The sequence below is a fragment of the Etheostoma cragini genome, chromosome 15 (assembly GCF_013103735.1).
Source record: "Etheostoma cragini isolate CJK2018 chromosome 15, CSU_Ecrag_1.0, whole genome shotgun sequence".
Classification (NCBI taxonomy): Eukaryota; Metazoa; Chordata; class Actinopteri; order Perciformes; family Percidae; genus Etheostoma; species Etheostoma cragini.
The window spans coordinates 22,951,533-22,961,087 of NC_048421.1; positions in this window are offsets into that span (position 1 = coordinate 22,951,533).

Below are 9,555 nucleotides of genomic sequence, written 5' to 3' on the forward strand. Positions count from 1 at the left end.
CCTGCTTTGTCTGCCTCTCAAGTTTTATTGCTGCTTGTATCCCTCCTCTTTTGGCTTTCATAATTTTGTTTTCAACTCTGGAAAACTGACGCTCGGCATTCCTGTCTACCATTTCTTGTCTGCTGTACATTTTGGCCTTGGGCTGGTTTAATAAAGATTGGATTCTTTCCCAATCAGCCCTGGGCAGAATGCCGCTGGAGTTTTCTGGTACAGCCATTACCCTTGGCTGTTTATATATGTTGGTATTGCGTTGCATTCGGTTATGTTGACTGTATTCTACTGGCACAGGTGCGTACTGCCGGCCTGTTTGGGAGACGATAGGAACAAGACGTTGTCCGCATACGAAGGGCGAATGCTTTGGTTCCTTCTGGTCATACATGGGGACTTTTGGGACTTTTGGGACCTTTGAGTCTTTGTTTAAGTATGACATATTTTTAGGTTCCTTTTATTGGGGTTGGATCGTACTTAATGCAAATCAAATCACTCAATATAAATAATAAAACCACAGAAAACTTGGTCCTGTTTCAATAACAAGTAGCAGATCTCAGAAAGAATTGTCAAGTCCTTCCACTCGGCTTCACTCTACTTGGTGAAATGGGCAGATTCAAAGTCTGGACCCGGGGAAGGTAACCAAGATCAGAGGTAGCTGATGATATCATGACACTCGGTGACATCATTGGCTTTGATTTGCATTTGCTTTTGATGACTTACACACACATTCTAAAGCCCCCCCCCCTTCCTTGGTTACTGTTGCTATGCGACTCAAGCTCTTTCCAAACAGTGTGGTTCCAGAAGTGAAAACCCCATTAACATTCTGCATAAGGATTTTGATTATTAACTGTGATGTCTAAGCCATCCATGGTAGATGTACCCCGAGCTAGGAGATTGTAAATCAAAGGTTTCTGCTCGTGAAGAAGCCAAAAGTCTGGATGAAATCAACTTTTTATTTTTTTTTACTTACTTTTTATTTATTTCACAATACAATGACAAGCATACATACAAACAACAAATACTTTAGGAACGCACATAAGGAGATGCTCTTGCAGTTTCAATTCTAACCAATGATCATGTCCTCTAAATCAACCTTGTTTGAAGAAAAAACATGATTTATTCACAATGTCATGGAGAAGTATTACATTTCCCACAATCCTAAGTGGAACAGCAATGTCTCTGATTGGTTGAGCTAGATGTTGCTATGGAAATGATTACTGACACTTGAACCCGCAAACGGCTATAAACCGTTTCCTGCCCTGTGTCACTCCCCGATGTAAGTCAAGTGAAGATGGTTGTTCCACATGCGTCACTTTGCGACAAGATGCTAACAAGACACTTCTGTAATGTCAATACAGTAAAAATTGACCTCCTTAACCAAGTTGGTGCACCGGCTACAAGTTAGCATCAAACACAACAAAGGCTGTCAGATGAATGGTGTTTTGCAACCAAACAATCATAGATGGCTAAAACATTTGCATTCGCACTGTTGCTTGCTCTGGAGGAGACTACTAGAACTGTTGGTTCCTTGTAAATTCTGGAGTGTGGTCTATCTGTAAAGTGTCTTGAGATAACTCTTGTTATGAATTGATACTATAAATAAAATTGAATTGAATTGAATTGAACATTTCTTGTCTTTTTATTTTTAATTATTATTTTTATTTTTTTTATTGAGAAAAGTTTATTTCACGGGTTTCACAAATTTCATTATTATTTCATTTACTGGAACTACTACTACAGAGTAGTTATTTCATTTTAAGCCGTACACCTTTTAAATCTGAGCATTCGTATCTCAAATCATTTCTGCGACGCATATATATATATATATATATATATATATATATATATATATATAACTATATATATATATATATATATATATATATATATATATATATTGTGTTCTAACGTATGTCAGACATCGTATAAATGGGGGCTCATTTACATTGTTCCAACATCTGCTATACATCTTACAGATATGATCTCAGGCACATCTTCCTGACATATGTGATACGGAAAACAGATGTCAAGAAGATGTGCCAATCACTTGATCCTGTATTAACTGTTAGGTCTGCTGCTGGTTGCAGCCTGTCTCTGCTCTTCTCCCCTCTGTCTGTCCTTGATTAGAGGAGTGAAGCCTGGTGAATGGGAGTCAGGGTTCCAGCTGCAGCTCATCAGATCCAATCACCTCTGCTTCAAATACCCGGTCAACCTACCACTTCTTGTCAGGTCATAGTTTAGACGTTAGTCTCGCTGCTGACTCTACCCTTGTATTAGTTTTTGTGACACTTGTACTTATTATTCTTTGTCTGCCACATTTCTGTGAACCTGACTTCTGCTGCCACTTCACTCCTGCCACTCAACACTCCTGCTCTCCGTCCTGGATGACTGGATTATTGGCCACGGTAGCACATACGCTCTGCACCCTGGATGCTTTGGAATTGTTTTGGACTTGGCTTTTCACTATTTCATCCCAACATTGGACACTAGAATAAACCTGTTTTACTATCATTCTGGTCTTTGTATTGTCTGCATTTGGGTTCAACCTGTTTCCACACATAACAGTATAATCTGACCACAACATGAACCCAGCAGACAGTAATGTTGAGACCACACCTGCTATAAATCAGGTAAAGGTTGCTTTAGCCACTCAAGGTACATTACTCGGTCAACATAATATGAATATGTCTTTTGATGATGTCTGTGCTCCTCCGGCACAGACTGCTGTACCCGAGCGGTTTGAGACCATTTCTTTTCTTTTACTAAGGTGGTTAGTGGCATGAAACCCACGAACTGTCCCTTAGATATTATTCCAGCCAAGTTTTTGAAGGAGGTTCTGAGCTCTGTTGGGTCAAGCACTTGTCTTGGCGCAGGATCTGTTCCAGCTGCCTTCAAACACGCTATGGTTAGGCCCCTCATAAAAAAACTGCATCTTGCCCCTTGACCCCTCCAATTTGAGACCTGTCTCTCACTTGCCTTTTCTTTCTAAGGTTTTAGAAAAAGTTGTTTTTATTCAATTACAGACATTTTTGGAGATAAATTCTATTCTTGATAAATTTCAGTCTGGTTTTAGATCCCGATATAGCACAGAGTCAGCACTGTTAAAGGTGCACAATGATATTGCCTTGTCTGTGGACGCTGGGAATCCTACTATGCTGGTTCTGCTCGACCTCACAGCAGCCTTTGATACAGTTGACCATGCAGTCCTTGTATCTCGCCTAGAGCACGTCGGCATCCATGGCACCGCTCTCCAGTGGTTTAAGTCATACCTAGCAAACAGGAGTTTTTCTGTCGCGATTGGTGACCTTTGCTCTTCAAAGGCGTCGCTTCCCTGTGGGGTGCCACAGGGATCTATTCTCGGCCCCATTCTGTTTTCAATGTATATGCTACCTCTGTGATCAATTATAAAAAAGCACAACCTGTCTTTTCACTTTTATGCCGACAACTTGCAGATATATTTGCCCATGAAACCAAACGAAAACACTGCAATTACTAAGCTACTGGACTGCATCACAGATATAAAGCAGTGGCTGTCACAGAAGTTTTTGCACTTAAACAACAGCAAAACTGAATGCATTTTGTTTGGTTCTCCATCTATGTCGAATGTTCTCACCACAAACTCTGGCTCTCTGGCCCCCCTTTTTAAATCTCATGTCAAAAATCTTGGGGTAACATTTGAAAATGGGCTCAAATTTGACAAACAGATTAGCTCTGTTGTCAGCTTAAGCATTTTTCAGCTCCGTCTTTTGGCCAAAGTCAAGTCCTTTCTCAGTCGGCAGGATCTTGAGAAGGCAATCCATGCTTTCATCAGTTCAAGACTGGACTACTGTAATGCCCTTTACGTTGGCCTCAGTCAGTCATCAATTTCTCGTCTCCAACTTATGCAGAATGCTGCTGCCCGATTTTTAACAAGCACGTCCAGACGTGAACACATCACCCCTGTGCAGTCGTCACACCACTGGCTTCCAGTCCGTTTTAGAATTGATTTCAAACTCCGGCTGTTTGTTTTTAACGCCATTTATGGCTTGGCCCCCTCTTACTTGTCTGAGATTTTAACTTTTCGCAATTGTGGCAGAGCCTTGCGTTCCTCGGGTCAGCTTCTGTTAGATGTCCCTAGGTCAAGACTTAAACAGTGGTGCGTTCGTTCTTTTGCCGTCGCTGCTCCCAGACTGTGGAACAAACTACCCCCTGAGAACCGCACCACTACTGACCTCAGCCTTTTTAAAACAATGCTTAAAACCCACTTTTTTAAATAAACATTTAATTCTGACTAGGGCAATACTGTATCTTAGGTGTCCTCCTTCTGTCTGCTCCTTTCTATGCATTTCTGGGAGGCTTTTAATGTCCTGCAGCGCTGCACCACTACAGCACTTTTAATTGTATCTGCATGTTTTGTATGTGTTATGGCTTTGTTGTAAAGCACTTTGGGTACCTTTCGGCTATTGTAAAGGCCTATACAAATAAACTTGATTGATTGAGTGAACATGATTCCCTGTTTAAAGCCGTTTCAGAGAACAGTCAGATGTTGCTCCAAAAGGTGCGACTTCTCACCGACCAAGCATCTGTCCTCTCCACCCAAGTTAAAGCTGCACCTCCTGTCCAGGAAATACCAGCCGCCTCTCTGCGTGTTTTCTCCGCTCCACCTTCTTCGGTCAGAGAGCCGTTTGTTCCTGCACCTGAGCGTTTCGCTGGAGATATCGGTGCCTCTGGGGAGTTTTTGGTACAATGTTCATTAGTGTTTGAACAGCCCTTCTCTTATGCCACTGAGAGGTCTCGCATTGCTTATCTCATCAACACAACTACCGGTTCTGCATGTTTCTGGGCATCAGCTGTCTGGGAGAGTCAGTCAGCTGTGTGCAACTCGTACGCTGCTTTCACTGCCTAAATGCAAAAGGTTTTCGACCACCCTGTACGAGGTAAAGAGGCTGCCAAATGTTTGTGTTCTCTTCGGCAGGGACCACGCAGCTATCAGAGTGGATAACCAGGTTTGGGAGCGCCGCCGTGAGAGGAAGGATGGCGCTGGATCACCTGTCTATCATCAACCAACCCTTCACGACGGAGAAGAGCATGATTTATTCACAATGTCATGGAGAAGTATTACATGCAGGTAGGATGTGCACTAGTGTCCCCTGAGGAGCGTGCAAGCCGCATGCAGGGTTGAGCTTGTCTGTTTGTGGTGTGACTGGACATTTTGTCTCTTCCTTTTCTGTTTTTGTGGGAAAAGGGCCGGCTCATCATTGATGGGAGAAGCTTTGGTGAGCTGAGCAGCTAGTTCTTCTCTTTTGCATTCTGCTTCAGACATCCCTTCAGTACCTGACCCAGAGTTTGTCAGTTGCTGCGCTTGTTGACTCTGGAGCTGACAAGAGTTTTTTTGGACGGGGAGTTAGCTCGACAATTGGACATTGAGAATGTTCCTCTTGACAGTCCACTGCAAGCTAACGGTCTTAATTGACAACTAATGACGTGTGTTACTCATCAAACTTTACCTGATTTTCTCTGTGTGTCTGGAAATCATCAAGAGGATCAGATTACATATCATTGACTGTCTTCGGATTCCCTTAGTTCTTGGTATTCCGTGGTTGATTAAACACAATCCACACATCAATTGGGTTACAGGTAAAATTGTTTCTTGGAGCTCATTTTGTCACACTAACGGTTTGTATTCTGCTCAAACCCCTGTCAGTAAAGAACCTCAAACCCTACCGGAGTCTGCGGATCTCTCCGCTCTTCCTGAGGTACATCATGACCTGGCATCTGTTTTCTGCAAGCACAAAGCTACTGCTCTTCATCCTCACGGCCATACGACTGCGCCATCAATCTCCAGCCTGGCACCCCTTATCCCAAAAGTCGTCTGTACAACCTCTCCCGCCCGGAGACTGAAGCAATGGAGGTTTACATTTGGGACTCTCTGGCAGCAAGTATCGTCCGTCCTTATCACTGGTACGAGAAGGATTATTTTTTTGTTAAAAAGAAGGATAAGACCCTCAGATCCTGTATTGATTACCGTGGCCTTAACAACATCACCATCAAAAACAACTACTCACAGCCATCGATCAGTTCTGCTTTTTCCCCTCTACACGGCGCTTCTAACTTTAGTAAACTAAACCTACAAAACGCATACCATCTGGTACGTATCCGGAAAGGTGATGAATGGAAGACCGCCTTTAACACACCCTTGGGCCATTTTGAGTATCTGGTGTTGCCATTTGGGTTATCTAATGCCCCTGCGGTGTTCCAGGCACTGACTAATGATGTCCTTCGTGGCATGCTTAATCGTTTTGTTTTTGTGTATCTGGATGACATCCTAATATATTCAAGGTCTCTTGAGGATCATGAGTTACATGTGCGCCAGATTTTGCAACGTTTATTGGAGAACAAACTGTTTGTGAAAATTGAGAATTGTGAGTTTCAATGGCCAGCTCCCTCTACCCGTAAACAGCTGCAGCGCTTCCTGGGGTTGGCCAACTTTTACGGGAGGTTCATCAAGAACTACAGCAGCATTGCTGCTCCCCTCACCACTCTTACCTCCACCTCTCTTTCCTTCAAGTGGACTGAGAGAGCTGAATCAGCATTTGAGAAGCTGAAGCACTGCTTTGCTTCCGCGCCCATTCTGGTGCAACCCGACCCCACTCGCCAGTTTGTCGTGGAGGTGGACGCATCCAACACTGGGGTAGGTGAAGTACTGTGACAACGGGCTACTGATAATAAGATACATCCTTGTGCTTATCTCTCTCAAACTTTCTGAGGGGCAGCGTAAATACGATGTTGGCTAACGGGAGTTGCATGCTGTGAAGCTGGCCCTTGAGGAGTGGCGGCATTGGTTGGAGGGGGCTGGACATCCATTCATCATTTGGACTGATCATAAGAATCTTGCGTACATCCAATCGGCAAAGCAGCTGAACTCCCGTCAAGCCAGATGGCCCCAATTTTTTGGGACGATTCAATTTTTCCCTTTCTTGTCGACCTGGGTCACGCAACATCAAGCCCGATGCCCTGTCTCGTGTTCATTCAGCCACAGAGACTGCTTATAATCCTGAGCCCATTTTGCCCTCCACCTGCCATATAGCAGCCATTACCTGTGACATTGAAATAGTAGTTAGACAGGCCAAAGCCCTTCAAGCTGACCCAGGTACCAGTCCTACTAACCGTTTGTTTGTCCCCAAATGTTCGCTTTCAGGTTCTGCAATGTGCTCACTTTTCTCCCCTTACCTGTCATCCTGGAGTGAACCGTACTTTGGATTTTCTGCATCGGCGGTTCTGGTGGCCTAGGATGGAAGACACTCGTGCTTTCATCGCTGCTTATCCGGTTTGTGAACGCAGTAAGAATACTACCCAGCTCAGCATTGGTCTGCTCTGACCTCTGCCGATACCCAGCTGTCCTTGGTCCCACATCGCTTTGGATTTTGTCACTGGACTTCTCCCCCCCTCCTCAGGAATATCTGTCATACTCACTATAATTGATCGTTTCTCCACATTTGCACATTTGTTTTAGCCCTACCCAAACTTCCCACTGCCAGAGAGATCACTGACATCCTGATGGAACATGTGTTCCGTGCTCATGGTCTGCCTACGGACATTGTTTCTGACAGGGTTCCCCAGTTTGTCTCAATTTTGGAAAGCCTTTTGTATAGCTTTGGGCATTACTACCAGCCTGTCCTCTGGATATCATCCCCAAACCAATGGTCAAGCCGAAAGAGCAAACCAGGAGATGGAGACCGCTCTCTGTAGTGTCACTCGTGCCAACCAAGTGTGGTGGAGCAACATGCTTCCCTGGGTAGAATATGCCCATGACACCCTGACTGAGAGTGGAGTCTAAGAAGATGGCACCCTGTTTTATTGGACCATTTAAGATCCTATCTGTCATTAACCCTTGTGCTGTGAGACTCCAGCTCCCTGCCTCTCTACTGATTCATCATACTTTTCATGATTCCCAGATTAAGCCTGTGTCTGTTGGTCCTCTGTGCCTGACCTCTCGTCCCTCTCTTCCGCCCAGGGTCGTGGGTGGTGGTTCTGTCTAAACTGTTTGGCCACAGCTCATTAAATCCAATCACCTCTACTTCAAATACCCGGTCAACCTACCACTCCTTGTCAGATCATAGTTTAGACAACAACGTTAGTCTCGCTGCTGACTCTACCCTTGTATTAGTTTTTGTGACGCTTGTACTTGTTCTTGGTCTGCCACAGTTCCATGAACCTGACTCCTGCTGCCACTTTACTCCTGCCATTCACCGCTCCTGCTCTCCGCCCTGGATCACTGGATTATTGGACACGGTACCACACATGCTCTGCACCCTGGATTACTATTGGATTTGTTTTGGACTTGGCTTTTCACTATTTCATCCCGACATTGGACACTGCAATAAACTTGTTACACTATCATTCTGTCTTTGTATTGTCTGCATTTGGGTTTAACCTGTTTCCACACGTAACATTAATCCATTTAACAGAGTTGGTCAGTGTAGTTCACATGAAATTACTTGAAATATCTTCACAAAATTACATGAATTGCTAGTGTAAATAATTATACTACTTTGGTCTATACTAAGAGCTAATGAGAGAACTATTCCAAGCTTAAATCAGTATGAATGTTTCCTGGGAATGGTTTTAGTTATGTTTTCTCTTGGTTGGTGGTTGTGTCTCTCGAGTATTGGCTGTGTTCCAGGTGAGACCCAATCACTTAAGAAAAAACGTCACTTTAAAAAATGTAACAAAAACATCAGAAATGTCAGGTAAAGGGCCAAAACTAAAATTGTTAAAAATGTGGCAAACGCATCGGAAAAAGCAGCAAAAGTGTCAATAAAAACTGCCAAAATGTTAAACAAAATGTTGAATTTTTAAATTCTGACGCAGAAAAACAAAAGGGTTGCATGGTTCGACAGTAAGACAACACAAGGATTAACTTAACATGATTCAAAGTGCCATATGTGTTAAATTTAAAACAGCCTGTTTGTGAGGTGCTAAATGAAAATGAAAGTCCATCACATTATAGAATTTTTGGGTTGTTTATTTTAAGTAAATATATTTTTAGAATTTGGGCGGAAAGCGGATCACCCGGAGTACACTTAAATATGGGGAGAACATGAACGCCACACAGAAAGGTCCGGACCAACCAGAACCTGACTGTTGGACATCAGTGCTCACCACTTATGTTGTCCTGAAGAATATTAAATGAAGGGAGAGAGGAAAAGGGGGGATTGTAGAGGAATGCTGTGTGAAACAGGAATGTTGTAGATTGGTCATTTAAGGCCTCCTTGGCAGCAGCATGTTGCACTCCTGGCGTTTAAGTCAAATCAATTTGGGCAAAGCTACACATGTACTTTTTGGAAGGTAGACTTTCTTTGCTGACTTCAGCTGGGCTGCTCTGGTAATGGGGGGCAGATGAACAGGCTCCGTATCCATGCCGAGCTGCAGGCTGTTGCGTTCCTGATAACGTTTTATAAAACACGTCTGGTCAGTACCATATCTGGGCAATGGTTCTTCACTTTTTACACCAAAGTAGCTGGGCTCCCCCCTCTTAGAAATAACACCACGCCTTCCTATGCTTGCAGCTAAAAGTTGCTGAAC